A 25637-nucleotide genomic window follows, 5' to 3' on the forward strand; every position below is an offset into this window, starting at 1 on the left:
TAAACCACAAGCCTTTGGGGTTGCAGTGCAGCTTTTTGCCATTAGGCTATCACAGAGCTCCCTTGGATCACATTTTTATTGGAATGAATACACACAGGGATCTCTTTGAGCCAGTCAGTCAGATAATTATCTTTTAAGTTCTTTCCCAACGATAATAGAACAGATTTGTTTGTATCATTTATGCTAAAGCATCTCAATTAATAATCTGTAAATTCCTACAGTCTTATACTTTTCCAATGTCTTCAGTTTATCTTGAACTCTTCCTCTAGTACTATTGGTTCTTGATCATATACTTCCTACCATGTTTCTTTTTATATTCTCTGTGTTATTCAGGGTAGAAGAAATAGAACAGAGATGCAGTAAGAGAGAAGGGCAGACCCTCAAAGAAGACCTTGTAGAAGAAAAAGCAGAGATAAGATCAAAAGAAAATGTAGTGTAATAAATAAATAAATTCAGAAATGAGGTGGGAGGGTAGAATCACTGAGAAAATTATAGAAGAGATACTGGAAGAACACACTTCAAGTCTCATGAAAAATGAGAAAATATACATGTAAAAAACTCACTGAACTCCACATAGCTTAGATCTCAGAAAAAAAACAAAACCCATCAAGACATGCCATGGTCAAATTCTCCAAACTCAAAGATAGAATACTAAAAGTAGCTCAAGCAAAAAAATAGTCACCAACAAAGGAAAACTAACGAGATTAAGCTCTCACTTCTCAGCAGAAATCATGCAAGCAAGATGACAATGGGATGACATATACAAAAGGTTGAAATATAATAACTGTCAACTGAGAATCCTGTAACTAGAGAAACTGTCCATTAAATATGAATGAGAAATCAGGTCATTATCAGAAAAACAGGAACTTAAGGAGAAATCAGGCCATTCACGGAAGAACAGGAACTTAAGGAATTTGTGAAAGCAAAACAAACCTCCTTTCACAAATTTAGTAAAGAAATACTAAAGGAAGTTTTCCACACAGAGAAAGCAAAGAAAACTAGATGGACCAAAGTAATCTACATAGACAACAACAAAAGAACTCAATGTATGGCGGCCGCAAAACCCAACCTAATGATAATCACACTGACTGTGAATGGATTAAATGCACCAAATAATAGAAAAGATTGGGTTAAAAAACAAATTCCATCAACTGTTGCCTACAAGAGACACATATAAGAAATAAGAATATAAACTAAAATTTAAAGGGTGAAAAAATATTCCAAAGATATGGTAGCCATGAGAAATCAGAAAGGACAATACTAATCTCTGATAAAGTAGATTTCAGGGTGGGAAGCACCAAAATAGACTAGAAAGGACACTAGATAGTTAGTTAGGTGCCATCAAGAATGACTCAAGATCTGAACCTTGTTCTATTCTGTGCATGAGGTCCCCCTCTGAGAAGAATGGGAATCCCAGAACATTTAATTGTGCTAATACGAAACCTATACTTGGACCAAGAGGCAGTAGTCAGAACAGAGCAGGGTAACACTGCATGGTTCAAAATTGGGAAGGGTGTACGCCAGGGATGCATCCTGTCTCCATACCTTTTCAACATGTATGCAGAGCAGATTATCCGAGAGGCTGGGCTCTATGAGGAAAATTGTGGCATCAGGATTGGTGGAAGGTCTATTAACAATCTCCGTTATGCAGATGACACAACCTTGCTTGCTGAAACTGAGGAGGACCTCATGCACTTGCTGCTCACAGCCTCTAGAGGAAAGGAAATACTATAAATAAGGGCTAAAATAAACGGAATAGGAAAGAGGAAAATGAATAAATAATTACTAATACCAGGAGCTGATTCTTTAAAAGAATTATTGAAATCAATTACTGAAATAGTCAAGCCATAGGTAAATTTAATAATAGAAGAAAGGAAAATGGAAATAAGAAATGAAAGAAGAAATATCACAACAGATCCAGTGGAAATAAGAGTGATAGTAATTGAATATTATGAAACCTTACAGGGAATGGACAAATTTCTAGAAATTCACAACCTATCCAAATTGTCATGAACAGAACTATAACACTTGAACATACATATCACAGAAGAGAAACATAGAGAACTTGCAGGAGTTCAAACTGGATTCTGAAGAGGGCGTGGCATTAAGGACATCATTATTAGTGTCAAATGGATCCTGGCTGAAAGCAAAGATTACCAGAAGAACATCTATTTGTGCATTATTGACTATGCAAAGGCATTTGACTATGTGGATCCTAACAAATTACAGCTAACATTGAGAAGAATGGAAGTTCCTGAACACTTAATTGTGCTCAAGTTAACCCTATACTTAGACCAAGAGGTTACTGGGAAAACAGAGCAAGGGAACCCTACATGGTTTAAAAATTTTAAAGGTGTGCATCAGGGTTGTATTCTTTCTCCTCATGTATTTTATCTGTATGCTCAACAAATTATTTGAGAAGCTGGAATCTGTAAAGAAAAATGTGGCATCAAAACTGGAGGAAGATTCATCAATAATCTTTGTCATACTATGACACAACCTTGCTTCCTGAAAGTGAGGGGGACTCAAAACACTTGCTGCAGAAGATCAAAGACTATAGCATTTAATATGGATTTTACCTCAATGTCAAGAAAACAAAAATTTTTAAAACTGGATCTATAGGCAACATCATGTTAGATGGAAAGAAATTGAAACTGCCAACGACTTCATCTTTCTTGTATCCACAATAAATACAGTTAGTACCTGCAGTCAAGATATCAGGAGACATATTTTTCTGGGAAAGCCTGCAGTTAGGGACCTCTCCAAATTATTGAGGTGCAGTAATGATAGTTTGAGGACTAAGGTACACTTGGTTTAGGCTATAGTCTTTTAAATTACTATGTGATGAGAGCTGGACAATGAATAAAGATGACAGAAGAATTGATGCTTTGAGCTGTGGTGTTGGAAAAGAGCACTGAACATACCAAGAACAGACAAAAGAACAAGGATGAAGAGTCACTGGTGTTCTCATGCACTCCTGGTGGGACTGGAAAATAGTCCAACTTCTACAGAAGAAAGTTTGGCGTTTCCTCAAAGAGGTGAATACAGAAATCTCATATGACCCAGCTAGTTCACTATTATGTAAGCAGGAGTGGCATCCACTTCCTAAACAACATGACTATAGAAACTCGATGAACTTTGATAAATGTCGACAGTTGTAGAGGGGCTTCAGGCCTTTTGTTCATGGGGTTGCTATGAGTCGTGCTCAACTTGAAGGCAATAACAATAGTCCACTACTAAGAATATATTCCAAGGAAATAAAAATCAATAAACAAATGGAGAGGTGGTAATTTTTCCATTTGATTGGTGTTGTTTCCTTGTCGAATACCAATTCAGTGTAGGTAGAATGGGTTAATTTCTGGGTTCTTGATTCTGTTCCACTAATCTCTATTACCCTAGTGGTTCTTTTCCTCCCTCCAACTTCTTCTGCTCCCTCCTCCCTTTCACCTTCCCCTTTTGAATAGTTATACATATCCTGTTCTTATTTTCTAATTGCAATAATCATATTGTTTCTTCATCAATTATTCTCAGGTTGATCATCTCTTAAGTCTTTAAAGTGTTCATTGACTACATTCTATTGCTGTCTCCCCAAAACACCACTCTCCTATTTTAACAGTAATGCTCTTGTGTAGTATTTGTCCTTTTGTGACTGAGATATTTCACCCAACATAATGTCTTTTAGGCTTGCCCATGTTGTGTGGTATTTTATGAACTATTTGGTTTTTTATAGCTGCATAGAAATCCATTGTATAAAGGTATCACAGTTTCTCTATGCATTCATTTGTTGGTGAGCATTTGGGCTGTTTCCATTTTCTTGCTTTCATGAATAATGTTGTCAATCATCCATAGCCATCAGAACTGGCTCAACTCCTATTGACCCTTTCACAAGTTTTCTAAGGATACAAATCCTCCTGGGCAAAGACTCTCTCTTTCTCTTGCGGAGCAGCTGGTGAAATGGAACTGCTGACATTTGGTTAGCAGCCTTTTGGTAAGTGATTAGCTGTACAATACATGATCAGGGCTCTTCTGCTATGTTAATGTTATACTATACTTTGTTAGTACTGCATTAAATGCATATTAGGTTGTGTCTATGTGTGTCCCAAACATATTTTAAATTTAAAGGCATAAATGCCATTATTCACAAAACTTAAGACAGAACTCAATAGAAAAATATTGTATCTGGTTAAAAAGTAATTTGAACTCATTGTAATAATCAATTTATTCTGTTTTCCTCACTTCTGCACATCATCTGTGGCTAGGGTTCCCACTGATTGTTTACCAGGACATGCACAAACCATTAGGTGTAAGCTATTAAGGAAAGCCTATGAGTATCGGTTTCATTACATTTACCACATGAGTTTTTAATTATTTATTGGATTACTTTTAGAGTTATTTTGCATCAAAAATAACTGCAATCAATGCCACAATGTATGGTTATTTAGGTTTCAAACTGCACCTTATAATCTATGTGAATAGTGCCTCCTGATATTACAAAATGGAAAACCAAATATTCAATTTTCAGAATTAAATCAAGCAGAGAAATTTACTTTGACCTCAAGAGCCTTTCTAATTTTATTAAACTTTAAAAAAACTGATTACTGAGTAAAATTATTTTACATCTCATTATATTCTCAAAAAGAAAATGCTTTCAATGATACTAAATGGGGAAAGACTAAATTTGTTTCTCCCTTAATCTACCTGTATATTTAAGGACTTATTTTTCCTTCCTGTTACTAAATTTTTATCAGTTGTTCACTGTCTCATTGTTATCCTACATTTTTAATTTCTCATAGTTTTCTGGTAGACCCATCTCCCGATATTCTGAAAACTAAGTATCAAAGGCGCAGTTAATAACAACATTTCTTTAAAAAAATCTTCACTTTTGTCTCATTCATCCAAGTCCTCAGTGAAGTGTAGTACTGTCTGTACTATCCAGATAATGATTCTGGCACTTGTGTTCTTTTTTTGCATAGACACAGAATTAGGATAATGATAATAAAATAACATTCATACTTGGCATTAGACTCCTTTTTCTTTCCGGGAATAAAGCTGATGTGTCTTTGAGACTAAACACTCTATGAGAACACTATGTTTTTTGATGCTTTGTCCTATGCAAGTCATTGGGGCACATTCGACAAACAAAACCATTTAGATCAGAGAAGATTAGCCAAACAAAGAATGATAAAAATTGATATCTTGAGTTTATTGATGCTATCAAAGAAAGACTTCTTCTTTTTAACCCACCAATGTAATACATAATTGGACAAAGATTGTGATAGTGACATATTACACAGAGAATTGATAAAGATAGATAATGAAATGGTTGTTTTATATTTTTTCTTATATGTTCTGCAAACAACATGAATGTATATTTTTCATTAAAGATTATTTTTCTACAGGAGAAATATACCATCCTGTCACTTCTGTCCTGATAACAACATGGCAATGTGTCATGCAGTCCCAGTACTCTTTCATAGATATGCTTTCACTCTTAGCTCCAAACATTACCAGGTTAGTTTGGTTATTTTCCCAATATTTCACAATATTATGTGATTTTTAAAAGTCTCTTGATATATAAACAAAATTAAAAGTTTAATACTGTTCTTTTACAAAAGTTTCATAAAGACCATATTCGTTTCATGGCTAGTTTAGTAAGGTTTGTTTGTACATGTTCACTCGGGATATTTATTTGAATTGAATTGTCTCATAAGCCATCTGAAGAGAGTGAAATGATAATGTTCAGGTTTGAGTAATGACCTGCTGAAGCTCTAAATGATCAGGTTTCCTGCTAAAGAACTTCAAAATTCCTCCACTGCTTACAAAATAAAACACAGATCTTTTGGTTCAGACTTATTTTCTAATTGATAGCAATTCATGAACACTAAAACACATACATCCATAATCAATACACTTAGTACCAGCAGTTAGAAGATCATGATATATGGGACTGGGTAAATCTGTCATCAAGGACTTCTAGCAATTATTGAGGAGTAATAATGTCATTTCAAGGACTAAGATACAGCTAACTCAGGTCATGATCTTTGCAGTCACTTGCTATGCATCTGAGAGTTGGACAATGAATAAGGATGACAGAAGGAGAATTGATGCTTGCAAACTGTGGTATTGGAGAAGAATGCTGAATATTCCATGGACTGACAAAAGAGAAAACAGATGTGTCTCAGAGAATGCAGAGCCTGAGTGCTCTTTGGACACAAAGATGATGAGCTTTTATCTCATATTTGGGCAAGTTTCTACAAGTTTTTCCTTGAAGAGGGGTATCATGCTTGGAAAGATGGAGGGACAGCAAAGGAAAAAGACTTTTAGCCGGGTGCATTGACATAGTTACTGCAGCAACTTGAATGTGTAAAAGATTATAAGGATGAGGGAGCTCTGGTGGCTTAGTGGCAAATCCTGAAGGCACACGGTTAAAATCCACCAGATGCTCCACTGGAGAAGGAGGGGAACCTCCTCCTGTGCCAGTGGGATCCAATACAACTGTACACAATAAGAGAGAAAAGAGTTCTAAAGAATGTAAGGACAGTGCTGACTAGGAGAGGGCTCATATCCATTCTTAATAGAATCTATATTAATTATACTCTATGAGTTAGGTGACACACCTAATAACAACAGCAACAAAAAACCGTATAAATATAGAACAGACATCAATGTACATACAAAGTAGCCCTGGTAAGTCTTAATTTCTTACCATGATCGCATCATGTCTTTAGAATTGTAGATTGTCCTGATACATTCCTCATTTCACTCTCTTGTTATAATCAGAAGTAACTAATATTTGGATTTTTATGTGGATGATTTCCTTATGAGATTTTAATGCATATTGTTGCTGTTGCTAGGTGCTGTCAAGTTCTACTCATAGTGACCCTATGAAGAGATAATCTGAAAAGTGTTCTATCTTGTATCATACACATCATCTCTGACACACTTGAACCCACTGCTGAAGTCACTGTGACAATTCATATTGTAAGGGGTTTTCCTCTCTTTTGCTGACTCTCCACCTTTCTAAGCATGATGTCCCTTTCCAAGGAATAGCCTCGTCTCACTACATTTCCAAAGTATGAAAGCTGAGCCTTGCCGTCCTTGACTCTAAGGAGCACTCTGGTTGCACCATCTCTAAGACATGTCCATTTGTTCTTTTGGCAGTCCATGGGATATTCATATTTTTCTCCAAGCACAAGTTAAAGGCATCAATCTATCATCCTTATTCATTGCCCAGCTCTGATGTCTAATAGGTGGATGAGAAGACTTAGTTTTCAAACTGACATTATTGCTCTTTAGCATTTTGAAGAGGTCCTTGACAGTAGACTTGCCCAGTGCAATATTTCTACTGATTTCTTGACTGCTGATACTAAGGGTGTTGATTCTTGATCCAAGAAAGTGAAATAATTGACATCTTGGAGCCTTTCTCCATCTGTCATAATGTTGACTGTTGTTCTGCAGTGAGAACCTTTGTTTTCTTCATGGTAAAATGTAATACACACCAATGTCATCCTTGATCTTCATGTCCTCTTCACTTTCAGTAAGCAAAGTTGTGTCATCTGTTTAACACAGAATGTTGATGAGTCTTCCTCCAATCCTGGTGCCACATTCCTCTTTATAGACTCTGGCTTCATTATTTTCTCAGAATACAGATTGAATAGGTATGGAGAAAGAATACAACACTGATGCACATACTTACTAATTTTAAATGATCCAGTGTTCCCATGTTTGATTTGGACCGCAGCTTCTTGGTGTAAGTATAGATTTAGTATCAGCACAATTAAGTGTTCTAGGATTCCTATTCTTCTAATGTTGGCCATAAGCCATAATTTGTTAATATCCACACAGTTAAATCCCTCTACATAATCAATAAAACACAAGCAGGAATTCTTTGGTATTCTTTGCTTTTTTTGTCAGTGAAGAGTTTATCTTTCAGTATGAATTTTCCTAGACATTGTTTGACTTTGCTATGTAGATAGGTGAAAATATGTGAATGGGGTGTGTTAGCTTATCTACAAAGGATTGGTCATCTCCATTCAACAAGGGGATTGGCCAGTCTTGACAATCTACAAGAAGATTGGCTAGTCCCATCATTGAATTCAGCAAGCCAGAGAGCAAGAGGCTAGCAGATCTTCTGGTGCCATTAGACAGGAAGCAAAAGAATTTAGGACATTTCTTGCTCCAGCTACACCGATGGCAGCAACATCTAGAGACCAGATGTGAGAAAGAACTTTGGAGTCTGGGGGAGAAACAATATTGGCAGGACTGAGAAGTTTGTTGGACAACTAGGGGTGGAAAGCCAATATTAACAGGACTAAGAACTTGGGAATATTGGCTGAAAGCTGTGAGGTTTGAAGCTGAGGTGCCTGAGTGCCCATTATGTAACCTATCTAGACTGTATTCTGTTATTAATCTGGATTATAACCTTTTAACTTCTCTAATATGGTTCTGTGTGGTTTTTGAGCTATGATATTGGATTTTTGACCCAGCAAAGCGATATAATTGGTGTTGAGGGGAGTAGAAATAGATAAAAGAGCATGGGGACATGTCTGACTTTATGGGAATTAGTTTTGTACTATTGTTGCTATTGACAGGGACAGTTCCACTTTGTGAAGTTGGTAAAAATCATATATGGTTCTCTCCATGTGTTTGCTCTTTTACAGTCAGGATCCTTTTGGCATCAGCAATGACGTCATGGTGTCATGTCTCTGGTTTCATGGCCTCTTCTAAAGCCAGCTTGAGCATGTGATAATTCCCTTTCAATGACTGTTTTAGTCATTTTGGAATGATTTTCAACAATATTTTGCTTGCATGAGATATTAATGATTTTTTAAAATAATTTCCACATTCTATTGAATCACCTTTCTTGGAGTGAGAATAAATATGCCACTTGAACTTAATCTTTCATTATCATTGGCTCTTGTTCTTATGGTAGTTTCTGAAATTTTTCAGTATCATTTAATTACAATGATTCTTTCGTATTCTTTCTATCTTCTTTTGATGCTTCCTGGATCATTCAAGATTATGTCCAAACATTTCTCAGTTTTGCAATTTGAGGTTTGAATTTGATCTTCAATTCTTTCAGCTTGAGAAATGTTGAGTACATTCTTCCCTTTTTGTTCTCTGACTCAAGCTCTCTGCATATTTTGTTATAGTATTTTGCTTTATTCAGCTTCTGTTTAGCTCTTTTACTTCAGTAGTCTTTTATCTATCATGATGTTGTTTATTCTCCCAGTGATAAGGATTTTTGTCCTTTTTTTATGTTTAGAGGTAATCCATTTTGGCCTTTTCTTCTTCTTCCTTCTTTATAATGACTTTTGCTTTCTTCATGAAGAATATTCTTAATATCTTCTGACAGCTTATCTGGTATTCATTAATGTTCAAGGCCTCAAACCTATTCCTGATTTGTTTTTAAATTCAGGGAGGATAGACTCAAGATCAAATTTTGATTCCTGTGGATATGATTTAACTGTCTTTAGCTTTAATGTGAACTTGCGTATGAATAGTTGATGATCTCTTCCACAATCAGCACTTAGCCTAGTTTACACAGCTTATTTTGAGCCTCTCCAATGATTCTTTCCACAGATGTAGTCAATCAGATTCCTGTACAGACCATCAGGTGAGGTCCATGTGTATGTTGTTGTTGTTGTTGTTGTTGTTAAGTGCCGTTGAGTCGCAGGCGACTCATAGTGACCCTATGAAGGAGAGTCCTTGACGTTTGGGTGCCTTTCATCCTCTCTCCAGGTTCATAGGGTTTCCAGAGGCAAGCTATTATGGAAGTGGATGCCACTCCTCCTTCCAAGTCCATATGTATAGTCACTGTTTATATTTCTCATAAAAGGTGTTTGAAATGAATAACTCATTGTCTATATAAAATACTATCATTTTCTCCAGCCTCATTTCTGTCACCAAGCCCATGCTTTACAACTACTGATTCCTCTTTTCTGTTCCAAACCTTTGCATTTCAGTCACACATTATTATTAATGCATCCTGGTTGCAGGTTTGATTGATTTTTTACTTTGAAAATTAGTAGAAGACATCTATGTATTTCCTTCTTTTGGCTCTGGTGTTGTTCATATATTTGAATGTTGGTGGTGTTAACAGGTATTTTTTGTATGCATTTGGATATTATCCTATCATTCACAACATTGCATTTCAAGATGAATCTTGAAATGGACTTTTTAACTATGAAGGTTACTTCCTTTCCCCTCACCTTTCATGGCATAGTAGATCATATGGCTATCTGTTTAAAAATATCCCATACTAATCCATCTCATTTCACCAAGACTCCATATGTAAGTATTTATTTGTTCCATTTCTCTTAATTATATCCATTTTTCCTACATTCATGCTTCTCACATTCCACATTCCAATCACTAGTGTCTCCTTACAACTGGTACTTCTTTTTGTTTCTCAAACAGAGGGCTTGGCCTCAAGTGTTTTATCTGCTAATCTAATCTAAGTGTATGTTATTATGCATAGGATTTTCAAAGGCAGGCAGAAGCGAATGATGGTCAATCCTTCTCTCTAGTCTTTTTCTAGATGCTTAGCTTTAGAGTAATATCTGGCAGACAAGAATATTACACAGAAAAACAGATGAAAGATATTTCTTTAATACAAAGCTAACATATTTGATGTTGGTCCCCTCTCTCACTCCCCTTTCATGTCCCCCCCCTTTGGTGTCTGTGAGTTGGTTCTGACCCCACTGGGTTCCATCAGTATCCACTTCTGTTCCTCTCCTTCTCACTCCTGCTTCCCTGGCAAGCACTCTCCTCCTCTCCTTCTCCATCGCCAGCCAATCCTAGATATCATGGCTTAGGCCTCCAGACACTTTGGTGATGCTAGTCTCTCTTACTACTACTGTTCCACAGTCTCAAGTGGCTTTCGCCTTCCACTGCTCAACTTTCTCCCACTGACACATGGTTTAAAATTAATAAAGGACTCTCATGGTTGTATCCTCTCTCCAAATTTATTCATTTTGAATGCAGAGCAAATAATTCATGAAGCTGAACTTTATGAAGAAGAATGTGGCATTGGGATTAGAGGAAGACTCATAAAAACCCTGCTTTACGCACATAACACAATCTTACTTGCTGAAAGTGAAGAGCTCTTGATGTATTTGCTGCAGATCAGATTATTATCTACAGCTTTCAATGTGGATTATATCTCCACATCAAGAAAACAAAAATTCTTACCACCGGACCAATATGCAACATCATGATAGATGAAGAAAAGATTAACATTGTCAACTATTTACTTGTATTTATAATCAAAACCCTTGATACCAATTGTCAGGAATCAGAAGACATATTGTTCTGAGAAATTCTTCAGTCAGAGACCTCCCCAAATTATTGAGGAGCAAAGATGTCAATTTGAGGACTCAAATTCATGCCACCATCATTTCATTCACTTGCTATGCATCTGAGAGCTGACAGTGAATAAGTATGGCAGAAGAATTGATGTCTTTGAGCTGTGGGATTAGAGTAGCATACTGAATATCCCATTGTCTGCCAAAAGAACAAATAGATATGCCTTAGAAAAGGTGCAGCCAGAGTGCTCTTTAGAGGTAAAGATGAGAAAGCTTCATCTCACATACTTTGGCTGTGTTGCTGTTCCTCGTAGAGATGGATGTCATGGTTATGAAGATGAAGGATCAGTGAAATAGAGGAAGCCCTTCTACCAGATAGGTTGAAATAGCAACTGCTGCAATGGGCTCAAGTATATCAGAAAGTGTGTGGATGGCACAGGATAGGAGACTATATAATTCAATATTTTTTGTTTCCTTTGCAATTGTAACTGATGACTAATTTTGGAGGGTTAGAAAAATAAGCCCACTCACGTCAGTAGAAACTTCCCTTTGGACTTGTGAGTAAGAGTTGTGATATTAATCTGAATATGCTTTATTGCTTATTTAGTTATTTAGTTATTGTTCTAACCTGGAACAATTAGATCCTTTGTGATGTTCAGGGTGGTATCAATTATCCTCAAAGAGGTGATATGAACACCCTAGGAAAATGAAGATGTCATAAAAATAACCTTAAACACAAATTCTAAAATATATGTCTTCTCCTAATATGTACTGCCCCTCATTGTCCAAGATAAGGCAATAATTTGGGGAGTTCCTATACACTTTCTCTTATATAAGGAGTGCTGGTGGTTTGGTACATTGTGAGTTGCACTGATAATTCAAAGACCACATGTCGCTGGTGGTTTGCATCCACCAAACAGTTTCTATTGTTTTTGTTGTTATGTACCATTGAGTTTCCTGTGACCCATAGTGATCCTATGTACAACAGCTCTGACCCTGTTCTGAACCAGTCTCACCAATTCCAATACACTAACCCTTATTGTTCCAGTCACTGTATCAATCCATCTCATCTGGAGTGTTCCTCTCCTGCAGTGTCCCTCATGGGCAATTTCTTCCTATGTGATGTACAGTCTCTGAAACACAATAGAAGGCCAGTTTTGAATCTGTTCATACTAGGTAGCAATGAAAATGAGGGATAGTCTTCTATTTGTTGTTGTTGTTATTAAGTGCTGTCGAGTCGCAGGTGACACATAGTGACCCTATGAAGGAGAGTCCTCGACGCTTGGGTGCCTTTCATCCTCTCTCCAGGTTCATAGGGTTTCCGGAGGCAAGCTGTTATGGAAGTGGATGCCACTTCTCCTTCCAAAGTCTTCTGTATACCAATATATTATTAAAACCTTGATATTCACCTTATGCCTATATCTGAGATTGGGTTTTGCTAGCAAGATGACACCTGCAGTTTACAATAACATATTAACTCTTCAAAATTTGTATTTCTTGTCTTTTTTTTTAGTTATATACTTAGTATTTTAATTTTGAAGTGGTCAGAAGCTGTGCTGCACTTCCAAAGACACATGGTTTGAGTTCCCCAGCTGCTTTGCAAAAGAAGGATGGGCAGGGTCCTCCTGTGCAATTAACTGCCTCTGAAAACCCACTAGAGGGTCACCTATAGGTCTATTCTGACTCAATGTACACACCACTACAACACGATAACGTGTTGTTATTATTAGATGCTGTCCAATCATAGACAACTTATAGCGACTCTGTGAATGAAAAACCTGAACACTTTTCTAACTTTCATTATTTCTCCAAGTTCACATGATAATATAGCAGATTAAAATCATAATGGTTTCTTAAACACTGCCTTAGTATTTTTAATCTAATTTTGATATCGTCTTTTATAAAGCATGTACTTTTGAGTAAGTTGATAATGTTGGACAGCAATAAAGGAAAAGGGAACAAGATGTATTTTTTGTGACAAGTGGCATTAAAAAATTGGGAAAGGTAAAAGTGATGTCAAAGTAGTTTGGACATTATAAAAAAATTATCATGCAAGGTCTTATCCACAAAGCAAAGTTTGTACAAAGACTAGACAAGGGTAGAAGAAATAGTCATATCATTTTCTGAAGAATGAATATTCTTTGCATAGGGGATTGCAAGTTCAAAACTATGATATAGAAACATGCTTAAAGTGTGAAAATCAACAGTAAGGAAACAGATATGGCTAGGGCAAAGTGAATATAAGAATAGATATGTTTAGAGTTAACAAAAGCCATGTTAGGTATCAGCCGATACCTACATGTAGGTTGTCACCTTGGCTGCCTATGATTCTGTAGTTTGGCAACTTGATCATAGTGGAAACTTCCCTTGTAGAAATAAGGAAAAGAAATATAATGGGCCTCGTTGGACTCTGGTTGTCATCAAACATAGGGACTCAATAAATTCCCAGACTTGTGTCAGTTTATAGATAACACCAAGTTTTTTTAATCTCACCAGCTAGAATTAAAGAGTTTTAAACATTGAGATGAAGGGCAAGATTGGAAGAAAGAAAAGATTTACAGGGATGTTATATAGTTCCATAATAAGTTTTAGATATAAGTGGATGAGTCAAACCTCCTCTCAAAGAAGAGAGTTTGTAGTTCTGGAAAGAGATCCAGACTAAATTTATGCACCTATTACTCAATCTTGTAGAGTTGGTGGTTTCATATGTGCATACTCATAATTTATGAAAGTTTAACTAATATATTTCCACAAAATAAGGGCCTTCCAAAGGCTTGCTTCCAAGAGATACTCCTTCCAAGGGAGTAAGTGTAGATAGAAAGGAGAAAAGGAGCAAATAAAGAAGCTCTCTGGCATCAGAAGATTAATGAAATGAAGCAGAACATGACTGAGAATGGGTGACCAGTGCAGGAAGAAAACTAGTACTAGTGCAGTACTTCTATATGAATATAGTGCTTTAAGAAAGAGAAAATGAAGAATTAAGTAAAAAACTTTTATTATGACAATTTCAATGAAGACTGAGAATTGACCTTAAAATCTAATCATGTGATGATTGATAATTTCTAAGAAAAGCTGTTCTGATATAGTAGTGCTGAAAAAGCCAAGTTGGATGGAGTTCAAGAGAGAGCTGGGAGAAGATTTGAAGGAAAGAAATACAGAGGCTTCATTTTGAAAATTTTGCCACAAATGTGAGAAAAAGTACAATTATTAAAATGTGATGTTATTCTTTTCTTTCATGCTTGGTATTCAATTTTAATTCCAATCTGGTTTTTGTTGGTTGTTTTTTTATCCTACAGATTATTAAAAATTATTATGATCTTGGTATCTCATGGTTGTTTTGATTTGCGTCTCTCTTAGAGCTAGGGATTTTGAACATTTCTTCACGTGTTTGTTTTGCCATTTGAATGTCTTCTTTGGTGAAGTGTCTGTTCATATCCTGTGCCCATATTTCAATTGGGTTATTAACTTTTATCTTGTTGTAGTGCTCAAGTATTTTATAAATTATAGATATAAGTCCCTTGTCTGAGATGTCATTACCAAATATTTTTTCCCAATCTGTGGCTTTCCTTTCTACCCTGTTGGAGAAGTTTTTGGCTGTGAATACGGATTTAATTCTGAGAAGGTCCTAGTCATCTGTTTTATCCTCTCCTGGTTGTAGATTTTTCCAAGATGAGAAGGATGTCAGAAGAGACTCTCAATATTGCCTTATAGTGCCAAGAAGCCAAAACAAAGGGAAGAAATCAAGAGATTAAAGTGTTGAACAGAAGATTTCGAAGGATAGCAAGGGAAGACAAAGCAAAGTATTCTAATGTAATGTACAAAGAACTGGAGTTGGAATGTTAAAAGGGACAAACTTGCTCAGCATTTCTTAGCAGAAGGAACTAAAGAACAAATTCATGCCTTGAGTGGCTTGAATTTAAGGATGCTGTAGGTAAAATTTGAATGATGCAAGAGGCGTCAAAGAAGATGGAGAGTCACTATACCAAAAAATAATTGGCTGACATAGAAGAATTTCATGAAACAACTTATTATCAACATCCTATGATGATGGAGGAAGTTTAAGCTGCTCTGAAAAAAAATTGCAATAAAAAAGGCTCTAGGAATTGATGACATGCCAATTGATATTTCAACAAACTCACACTGCCCTTCACATGCTCACCGAGTTGTGCTAAGAAATATGGAGGATAACAACCTGGCAAACTGACGGGAAACTTATTTCTACATCTAAAGGATGTTTGTGATATATTACAGGGCTGTCTAGATGGAGGGTCAGTGAAGTAGAGGAAGACCTCTAATGAGATAGATTGACACTGTGACTCTAGTGTTTTGGAGATGATAAGATGGCACAGGGATAAAGCAAGTTTCAGATTGGCAGTTCATAGGGTCACCCAAAGACATCGACGACAGCAGTTGTAACATGGTGAAGCTTTGCTGACGTAGTTTGTAGGGAGTTGTGCTGTTAGTCCAAAAACTGTACCTCTGGTAGTTTGCATGCACTAAACACCCTGAGGGAGAAATTTAGACAATTGCCAGTGAAATTTACAGACTTGGAAATCTATTGAAGGGTTAGCTATGAGTTAGTTCTGACTCCTTGGCAATGAGTTGAATGCGTCATGGAGCTCTGGCGGTGCATTGTAAACTGTGCTAAGTATAAAAGCCTCTGCACCCCAGCAGTTAGAATCTACCAGTGGCTCTTGGGTGAAAACGGGCAGTCTCCTTCCATTAAAATTTACAGCCTAGCAAACTGGGCAGAGGATTGCTATGGGTCAGAATCTACTCAATAACAAGTAATGAGTGAGAAAACTTGATGTATTGACAAAAATGGACTTTTAAAATGTGTTGTCACTTTATCTTTTGATCTTGTATTTCTTTTATCGCTCATACGAGTACCCATTTGACATATTCCAGCCAACAGATCCAGCCTTGGATATGCTCAACAGTCTGCCAAAAAATCTGGAAGACAGTTACCTGGGCAAGTAACTAGAAGACGCCCAAATCTGTTTTCATTCCCAAGAAATGTGACCCAGCAGAATGTGGAAATTATTTAACAAAATCATTAATGTCACAAGCAAGCAAAATATTGCCAAAGATCGTCCAAAAAAGACTAAAACTATACATTGACCGAGAACTTCCAGAAGTTCAAGCTAGGCTTAGGAGAGTCCAGATACCATAATGGCTGTCAGACTAGTTTCAAGCAGAGAATTCAAGAAAAATGTGTATTTGCATTTCGTTGACTGTGCAAAGTCTTTTGACTGTGTTTTCGAGCATAGCAAATTAGAACATTGAGAAGAATGGGAATTCTTAGTTATGCTTATAAAAAACCTATGCCAAGAAATTCTTGTCCAAAGAAAACAAGGGAAAATTGTATGATTTAAAATTTGGAAAGATGTGTATCAGGGCTGTATACTTTCTCAATACCTATACAATCTGTATATTGAGTAAATTATTCAAGAAGCTGAACTTTATGAAGAAGAATATGGCATTAGGACTGGAGGAAGATTCATCAATAACCTGGTGTAATGCAAATGTGGAAGCGAAAGAGTGGAAGCTGCATTGAAGTCATTGGCAAAAAAATAAGTCCCTATGAATTGATGGGATACCAATTGACTTGTTTCAACTAATAGATGCAGCCTTGGATGTGTTCACTTTCTGTCTCTGCCAGGAAATGTGATGGAAAGCTGCCTTGACAATGTATTGGAAGAAGTCGATATTTGTTCCCATTCCCAGGAAAGGTAATGTAACTAAATGAGGAAACTATCAAACAATATCATTAATATCACATGCAAGCAAAATACTGCTAAAGATAATTAAAATATGGCTAGAGCCCTTAAAAAGATAGAGAACTGCTAGAAGTTCAAGCAGGATTTAGAGGAGGCTGTATTATCAGGGATATCATTGCTGATGTCAGATGGATTCTGGATAAAAATAAAGAATGCCAGAAGACTGTCTATTTGTGCTTTATTAACTATGAAAAGGCATTTGACTATTTGGATCATAACAAGTTGCGGTTGATATTGACAAGAATGGGAATCCCAGAGCACTTAATTGTGCTTAATATGAAACCTATGCCTGGATCAAGAGGCTATTGTGTGAACAGAGCAGGGGAGCACTGCAAGGTTTACAATTGAAAAAGGAGTGTGTCAGAGTTGTATTCTCTGTTCATACCTATTCAATCTGTGTGCTGAGTAAATTTTCAGAGAAGAAGGACTCTGAAGAAGAGTGTAGCATCAGGATTGGAGGGATACTCATCAATAACCTGGGGAAAATATTGACACTGTTAGCAATTTCATCTTGCTTGGATTCACAATCAGCACTCTTGATATCAGCAGTGAGGAGACTAGTAGATGTAACTTTGGGAATATCAGGGACCCCTCCAAAGTCCTGAAGAGCAAGCAACAATGCCAATATAAAGACCAAGACGCACCTGATTCAAGCCATAGTCTTTCTAATCACCTGCTATGCATCTGAGAGCTGGACAAATAAACACTGTAGGAGAATTGATGCTTGTTGTGATGCTGGAGAATAGTACTGAATATCTCATGGACCACCAAAAGAGCAAACAGATATGTTTTGGAAAAAGTGCAAGCAGGAGGCTCCTTGGATGCAAGGATGGTGAAGCTTCATCTCACATTCTTTGGACATGTTGTTAGGAAAAGATTTTTCTTGGAGAGGGATATCATGCTTGGGAAGGTGGAGCATCAATGGAAGACAGGAAGAGCCTCCACAAGATGGATTGATACAATGTCTGCACCAATTGGCTCAGGTGTGTCTGAGGTGATAAAGATGACAGTGGATAGAACAGGGTTCAGATCTGTTGTTCATAGGTTTGCTGTGAGTCATACTTACCCTGATGGCACCTAACAACAACAGTCTATCCTTTCTATTCTATTTGAGAAAATCAGCCTGTATCAGGCGCACCTTGGTCTCCAGACTGACGTCTTTGTTCTTCAGTACTTGATAGAGGTCTCTGACAGCAGATTTTCTTAATTTGTCTTTTAATTTCTTGGCTGCTGGTGCCATGAGTGTAGACTGTGAATCCAACCAACCTAAATCTGTTAACAATCTCAGTATCTTCACCATCCACCATGATGCCACTAATTGGCCTAGGGGTGAGTATCTTTGTTTTCTTGATGTTAATCTTCAATCCATATTGAAGGCTGCAGTCTTTGACTTTCTGCAGCAAGTGCTTCAGGTCTTCCTCGGTTTTAGCAAGCAGGGTTGTGTCATCTGCATAATGCAGATTGTTGATAAGTCTTCTTCCTATACTGGTGCCACATTTCTCCTCAGAGTCCAGCCTCCTGTATAATATATTCTGCATAAAGATTGAAAAGGTATGGAGATAGGACACATTACTGGCATACACTGTTCCCAATTTTAAACCAGGCAGTATTTTCTTGCTCTGTCTCACAACTCACTCCTGGTCTAGGTATAAGTTTCACATATGCAATTATCTGCTATGCATCAGAAAGCTGGATGATGACTAGCGATGCTAGAAGGAGAATTGATGCCTCTGAGCTGTGGTGTTGGAGAAGAATATTGAATATACCATGGACTGCCAGGAAAACAAACAGGTTCTTCCTAGAAAGGGTGATACCAGGCTGCTCCTTGGAGGCAAGGATTCTGAAGCTTCATCTGACATACTTTGGATAGGTTGCAAGGTAGGACCAGTCGTTGGAGAGGGACATCATGCTTGGGAGGGTAGAGGGACAAGAGAGGAAGACCCTCGATGAGATACATTAATTCAGTGACTGGCATAATGGGGATAGGTGTGTCAGAGACAATAAAATTGGTACAGGATATAGTTTAGGGCTGTTGTACATAGGATCACTATGAGTCGCAGGCTACTCGACAGCACATAACAACAACACCACCAACAACCGTAAGTGACATTTCCCGCCTACCTCTTAGTTTCTCTTTAACTCCACTTCTATTGTGACTAATTCTAGGCTTATCACCTGTTCCACTTCTACTCCATGCCAAGCATTCACCTGGAAAATTTTAACCCGGGATAAGATTTATGGTTGATTCATTCTATAGCGAGCCTAGATGTATCACTATACTTTTAATAATGTTAGAGTCTATAGAACAGAATTTAACTTAAGCAGAAATTCAAGCAGAAGCTAAAAATAAATATTATAAGATTGGTATATCCAATGAATTCTTAAATTCAATCAAATAACATCAATTCCAGTTTATAACCCTGTAAGATATGGTAGAATAGAACTACCTCCTAGGGTTTCCAACCTGTATAATCTTGAAATCTGTCACAGCTTTCTCACAATCTGGTTTGAACCACTGACTCCTCACTTAACAGCCAAGCACTTAACTACTGCACCACCAGGGATCCTGTTGGATAGTTGTATTAAATGGCTCATATGAAATGTCATCTCTTGCACTCCCTCTATCTGGTTAGGTTCTCTCTGTTAGACTCCCTCAGTCCTCTTTGATTAAAAGTTCTGCAATTGGAGCACTTACAATCACTTGATTTTTCACTCAGAACTCATTACCATCAAGTTATAAACAACTCCTGGATAACTCTCCAGTGGGTTTCTAGGAGACTAATTAGTGACACAGAAGGAGATTGTCCATTTGTCTCCCTTTGAGTGGGAACTATCATGGTTTAGTTCTAAGAAGCTGCACAGCCAACCCAAAAGCAGGAGTTTTAAATTCGTCAACAGCTTTGTGGGTATCTTTCTGTGTGACTTATAACTTCTGAAAACCCACTGAAGGGTCAGCCACAAATTCATGGCTGGTGAATCTGGACCAGGAAAGAGGTACTGCCTTTGAGTTTACAGCATAACTCCCCATGGACTGCATCACCAGAGCTCCCTGGCTTCAGTTCAGTAGACAGTTTATAGAATTTTCACACTATAGGCAATGACTGGAGAATTTTCACACTATAGGCAATGACTGGCTTTAGGACAGAAAATTTGTTTAGTTGTCACTCTCTATTTTCCCATTTTATTCTCAAGGTATATTAAAACAAATTCCTTAAGGTACATGTCCTTTAAAAAAATTATATACCATATGCTAATCTTTTTTTAAACTATGAAAGCAACCCCAGTTTTCCTCACCTTTTCATCTCCAGTATAGTAGATCATATGATCATCTGACTCAAAATTCCCCATACCAGTCCATCTCATTTCACCAATACCTAGTATGTCAATATTTATGCTTTCCATGTCTTTCTTAACAATATCCAATTTTCCTGCATTCATGGTTCTCACATTCCATGTTCCAATCACTAGTATATGCTTACAGCTGTTTCTCCTCCTATGTGTTTCCATACTTGAACCTCAGCTGCCTTATCTGCTAGTCTAAGTGTGCTCTGTTGTACATAGGGTTTTCAAAGGCCTGCTACTTCAGAAATGGGTGGACAATCCTTCTCCTAGTCTGTACTAATTTGAATGCTCAGATTTAGAACATTATCTGACAGACAAGCATTTTATGAAAAAGAGCATATTAAAGATATTTCCCAACAGTAGAAATGACCAATAAATTCAGTTTTGTCCCTAAACATGCCAGGTGTGGTTTGGCCCACCTCTTTCCCTGCTCCACCAGTATTCATTTCTACTCCAACCTATTCCATTCAACATCTATCTCCCCTATCCAGCCCTTGATGTTATGGCTTATATGTCAGTCTTTCTGGACTTCTGTAATTCCAAATGCCTCAAGCTGCTGCCAGTTTCTTCTGATGAAGGCAGTATTTCTTGAGGTTAGGAGTCTTGAACTTTTGCTCCACTCTTGACTTCTTGTAGCTTAGGGCCTCTTCTCCTCCATTTATACTACAACATAGTTACAATGAAATAGTTTCTCAGGGGAAGGTGATGTATCCAATAGACTTGCTATATAATGTTGTCTTCCTGGCCTGAAAGCCAAAGATCATATCCATATGCATACAAGGAAGTCCAGTGAATACCATCATCATTCAAATATATGCATCAACAAGTAGAGCCAAAGAGGAGGAAATAGAAGATTTCTACAAACTTCTGCAGCCAGAGATTGATTGAATAGGCAATCAAGATGCATTAATAATAATGGGCAACTGGAATGCAAAAGTTGGGAACAGAGAAGAAGGATCAATAGTTGGAAAACATGGACTTAGTGACAGAAATGAAGCTGAAGATAGAATTTTGCACAATCAACAATTTATCATTGCAAATACATTTTATAAGAAACAAAAACATCGGCTATACACATGAATGTCCTTTGATGGTATGCATAGGAATCAAATTGATTACATCTGTGGAAGGAAGCACTGGAGAAGCTCAATATCAGCTGTGAAAACTAGGCCAGGTGCTGAGAGGGGAACAGAGCACCAACTACTCGTAGGCCAGTTCAAGCTGAAGCTGAGGAAAATTACATCAAATCAATAGGAACCAAAATTTGACCTTGAGTCTATCTTGCCTGAATTTCAAAACCATCTGAGGAACAGATTTGAGGCTTTGAACTCTAATGAGCAAAGATCAGAGGAGCTATGGGAAGATATCAAGAATATCATCCATGAAGAAGGCAAAAAATCATTGCAAAGACAGAAGAGAAAGAAAAGACCAAGATGGATGTCAGGAAAAACTCTGAATTGCACTAGAGCACCAAGAAGCCAAAGAAAAGGGAAGAAATCCAGATGTTAAGGAGTTGAACAGAATTCCAAAGGGCAGCACGGGAAGACTAAGTAAAGTATTGCAATGAAATGTACAAGAAGCTGGAGTCAGAAACTCAAAAGGGCCGAACTCACTCAGCATTTCTTAGCTTATTTCTTAAGAAAAAATTCAAGCCTAGAGTTGCAACACTTAAGGATGCTTTGGGCAGAATATTAAATGGTCCAGGAAGCATTAAAAGAAGATGGAAAGAGAGTACAGAGTCATTGTACCAAAAGGAATTAGTGGACACAGAGGAATGCCATGAAATGACGTATGTATGAGCAAGAGCCTATGGTGATGAAGGAAGAAGTTCAAGTTGCTCTGAAATAATTGGCAAAAGACAAGGCTCCATGGATTGATGGCATTCCAGTCAATATATTTTAATAGACACTATCTTGGATCTGCTCACCAAATTGTACTAAGAAATCTAGAGGAAAACCACCTAGCCAATTGACTGGAGGAGATCTATATTTGTTCCCATTCCAAAGAAAGGTGATCCAACAGAATGTGGACATTATAGAATAATATCATTGATACCACATGCAAGCAAGATTCTGCTGAAGATCATCCAAAAATGACTGAAACAGCACATCAACAGAGAACTGCCTGACGTGCAGGCTGGATTTAGAAGAGCCCGTGGTATTAGGGATATTATAGCTAATGTCGGATGGATCTTGGCTGAAAGCAGAAAATACCAGAGGAATGTCTATCTGTGTTTCATTGACTATGCAAAGGCATTTTACTGTGTAGATCACAAGAAACTGTGGATGACGCTGAGGAGAATGGGAATCCCAGAACATTTGATTATGCTTATGTGAAACCTATTCTTGGACTGGGATATAGTCTTTGCAATTGGGTGCTATGCATCAAAGAGCTGGAGAGTGACTAAGGATGATAGAGAAGTGATGCCTTTGAGCTGTGGTGCTGGAGTAGAGAGTGTTGAATATACCATGGACTGCTAGGAGAACAAACAGGTTTGTCCTGGAGAGGGCAAAGCAAAACTGTTCCTTGCCGTCAAGGATTCTGAAGCTTTGTATGACATACTTTGTGCATGTTGCAAGGAGGGATCAGTCCTTGGAGAGGAACATCATATTCGGGAGAGTAGAGGGACAGAGCAGGAGAGGAAGACCCTCTATGAGATAGTTCGATTTAATGATTACGGTGGCGGAAGGAGATGTGTCAGAGACAGGTTGGCACAGGATAGAGCAGGGTTTACGGCACTTGTACATAGGGTTGGTATGAGTCACAAGTGACTCAACAACATATAACAACAACAACATACTTGGAAAAGGAGGCAGTTGTCAGAACAGAGCAAGGAAATACTACATGATTCAAAATTGGGAAGTGTATGCAGCAAGGTTGTGTCCTATCTCCGTAACTTTTCAATATGTATATGGAACAGATTATCAAGGAGATTAGGCTTTATGAGGAGAAATGTGGCATCAGGATTGGAGGAAGACTTACCAACAATCTGCGTTGTGAAGATGACACAACTGTCTTTGCAGAAACTGAGGAGGACCTGAAGCACTTACTGCAGAAGGTCAAGAACTTCAGCCTTCACTATGGATTAAAGATCAACATCAAGAAAACAAAGATTCTCACCACTGGGCCAATTTGCAGCATCATGATGGATGGGGGAGAGGTTGAAATTGTTAAAAGCTTTAGGTTGCTTGGCTCTACAATCAACACTCTTGATACCAGCAGCCAGGAAATTAAAAGACGGATTGAATTGGGAAAGTCTGCTGTCAGAGACCTCTCCAAAGTACTGAAAAGCAATGATAGTCAGGAAACTAAAGGGCACCTGATAAAGGTCATGATCTTTGCAATTACTAGCTATGCATCAGAAAGCTGGACAATGACTAGGAATGATGGAGAATTGATGCCCTTGAGCTGTGATGCTGGAGAAGAATGTTGAATATACTATGGACTGCTAGGAGAACAAACAGGCTTGTCCTAGAGAGGGTGAAGCCAGAATGCTCCTTGGAGGCAAGGATTCTGAAGCTTCGTCTGACATACTTTGGATCTGTTGCAAGGCAGGATCAGTCCTTGGAGAGAGATGTCAGGCTTGGGAGGGTGGAGGGACAGCACAGGAAAGAAAGACTCTTGATGAGATGGATTGATTCAGTGACTGGGGTAATGGGGGTATGTGTGTCAGAGACAATAAGATTGGCACAGGATAGAGCAGGTTTTAGGGCTGTTGTACATAGGGTCACCATAAGTCATAGGCGATTTGAAAGCATGTAACAACAAAACCAACTTGCAAAACTTGAAGTTTCATATTGCAAACTAGTAGATAAAAGTTCTAAGAAGGTCTATAGAAAAGTGATTTATTTACTTTTAACTCAAGTAGCATTTCCCAATTTTACTTGACTGGAGATTTTCATTTTCCTCAATACATATTTTAATAGCTTTTGCATGTACTATTCCAGAAACCTTTCTGTGTAACTTACATTTTTTAGACAAAATATTATCTCAGGAACAGGTTTGAGGCCTTGAAAACAAATGAGGGAAGACCAGATGAGTTGTGGGAAGATATCAGGGGTATCATCCAAGAAGAGTGCAAAAGATCATTACAAAGACAGAGGAGAAAGAAAAGGCCAAAATGGATGTCAGAAGTAACTGAAAATTGCACTGGAGCACAGAGAAGCCAAAGCAGAAGGAAGAATTCAAGACACTAAAGAGTTGAACAGAAGATTTCAAAAGGCTGTGCAGGATGACAAATTAAAATATTACAACAAAATGTGCAGGGAGCTGGAGTCAAAAAATCAAAAGGCCTGAACTCGCTCAGCGTTTCTTAAGCTCAAGGAACTGAAGAACAAATTCAAACCTCGACTTACTATAATCAAGGATGCTTTAGACAGAATAGTATATGATCCAGAAAGTATTAAAAGAAGATGGAAAGAATATACTGAGTCACTGTATCAAAAGGAATTGACAGACACAGAAGAATTTCATGAAACAACATACGAGCAAAAGCCTGTGGTGATGAAGGAAGAAGTTCAGGCTGCTTTGAAGGAAATAGCAAAAAATAAGGCCCCAGGAATAGATGGTGTACCAATTGACATATTTCAGCTAACAGATGCTGCCCTGGGCATGCTCACCAAGTTGTGCCAAGAAATCTGGAGACAACCACTTGGCCAACTGACTGGAAGAGATCTACATTTATTCCCATCCCAAAGAAGGGTGACCCAACAGAGTGTGGAAACTATAGAACAATATCGTTGATTTCACACACAAGCAAAATTCTACTGAAGATTATCCAAAAATGACTAGGACAGCACATCAGCAGAGAACTACCAGAAGTCCAGGCTAGGTTTAGAAGGGGTGGTGGTACTAGGGACATTGTAGCTAATGTTAGATGGATCTTGGCTGAAAGCAGGGAATACCAGAGGAATGTTTATGTGTGTTTCATTGATTATGAAAAGGCATTTGACTGTGTGGATCATAACAAACTGTGGCTGACTCTGAGTAGACTGGGAATCCCAGAACACTTGATCATGCTAATGTGAAACCTATACCTAGACCATAAGGCAGTCGTTAGAACAGAGCGAGGAAACACTGCATGGTTTCAAAATTGGTAAGGGTGTATGCCAGGGATGTGTCCTGTCTCCATACCTTTTCAGCCTGTATGCAGAACAGATTATCCGGGAGGCTGGGCTCTATGAGGAGAAATGTGGGGTCAAGATTGGTG

At 37.8% G+C, this 25637-nt stretch overlaps 1 pseudogene; it reads right to left on the minus strand.

The window, feature by feature from the left end:
• Positions 1-13734, minus strand: part of LOC102876903 — a 59227-nt pseudogene extending 45493 nt beyond the window's left edge.
• Between the last annotated feature and the right edge of the window lie 11903 nt (positions 13735-25637).

This window comes from Elephantulus edwardii, unplaced genomic scaffold (assembly GCF_000299155.1).
Source record: "Elephantulus edwardii isolate Elephantulus edwardi_28Jun2011 unplaced genomic scaffold, EleEdw1.0 scaffold00005, whole genome shotgun sequence".
Lineage (NCBI taxonomy): Eukaryota > Metazoa > Chordata > Mammalia > Macroscelidea > Macroscelididae > Elephantulus > Elephantulus edwardii.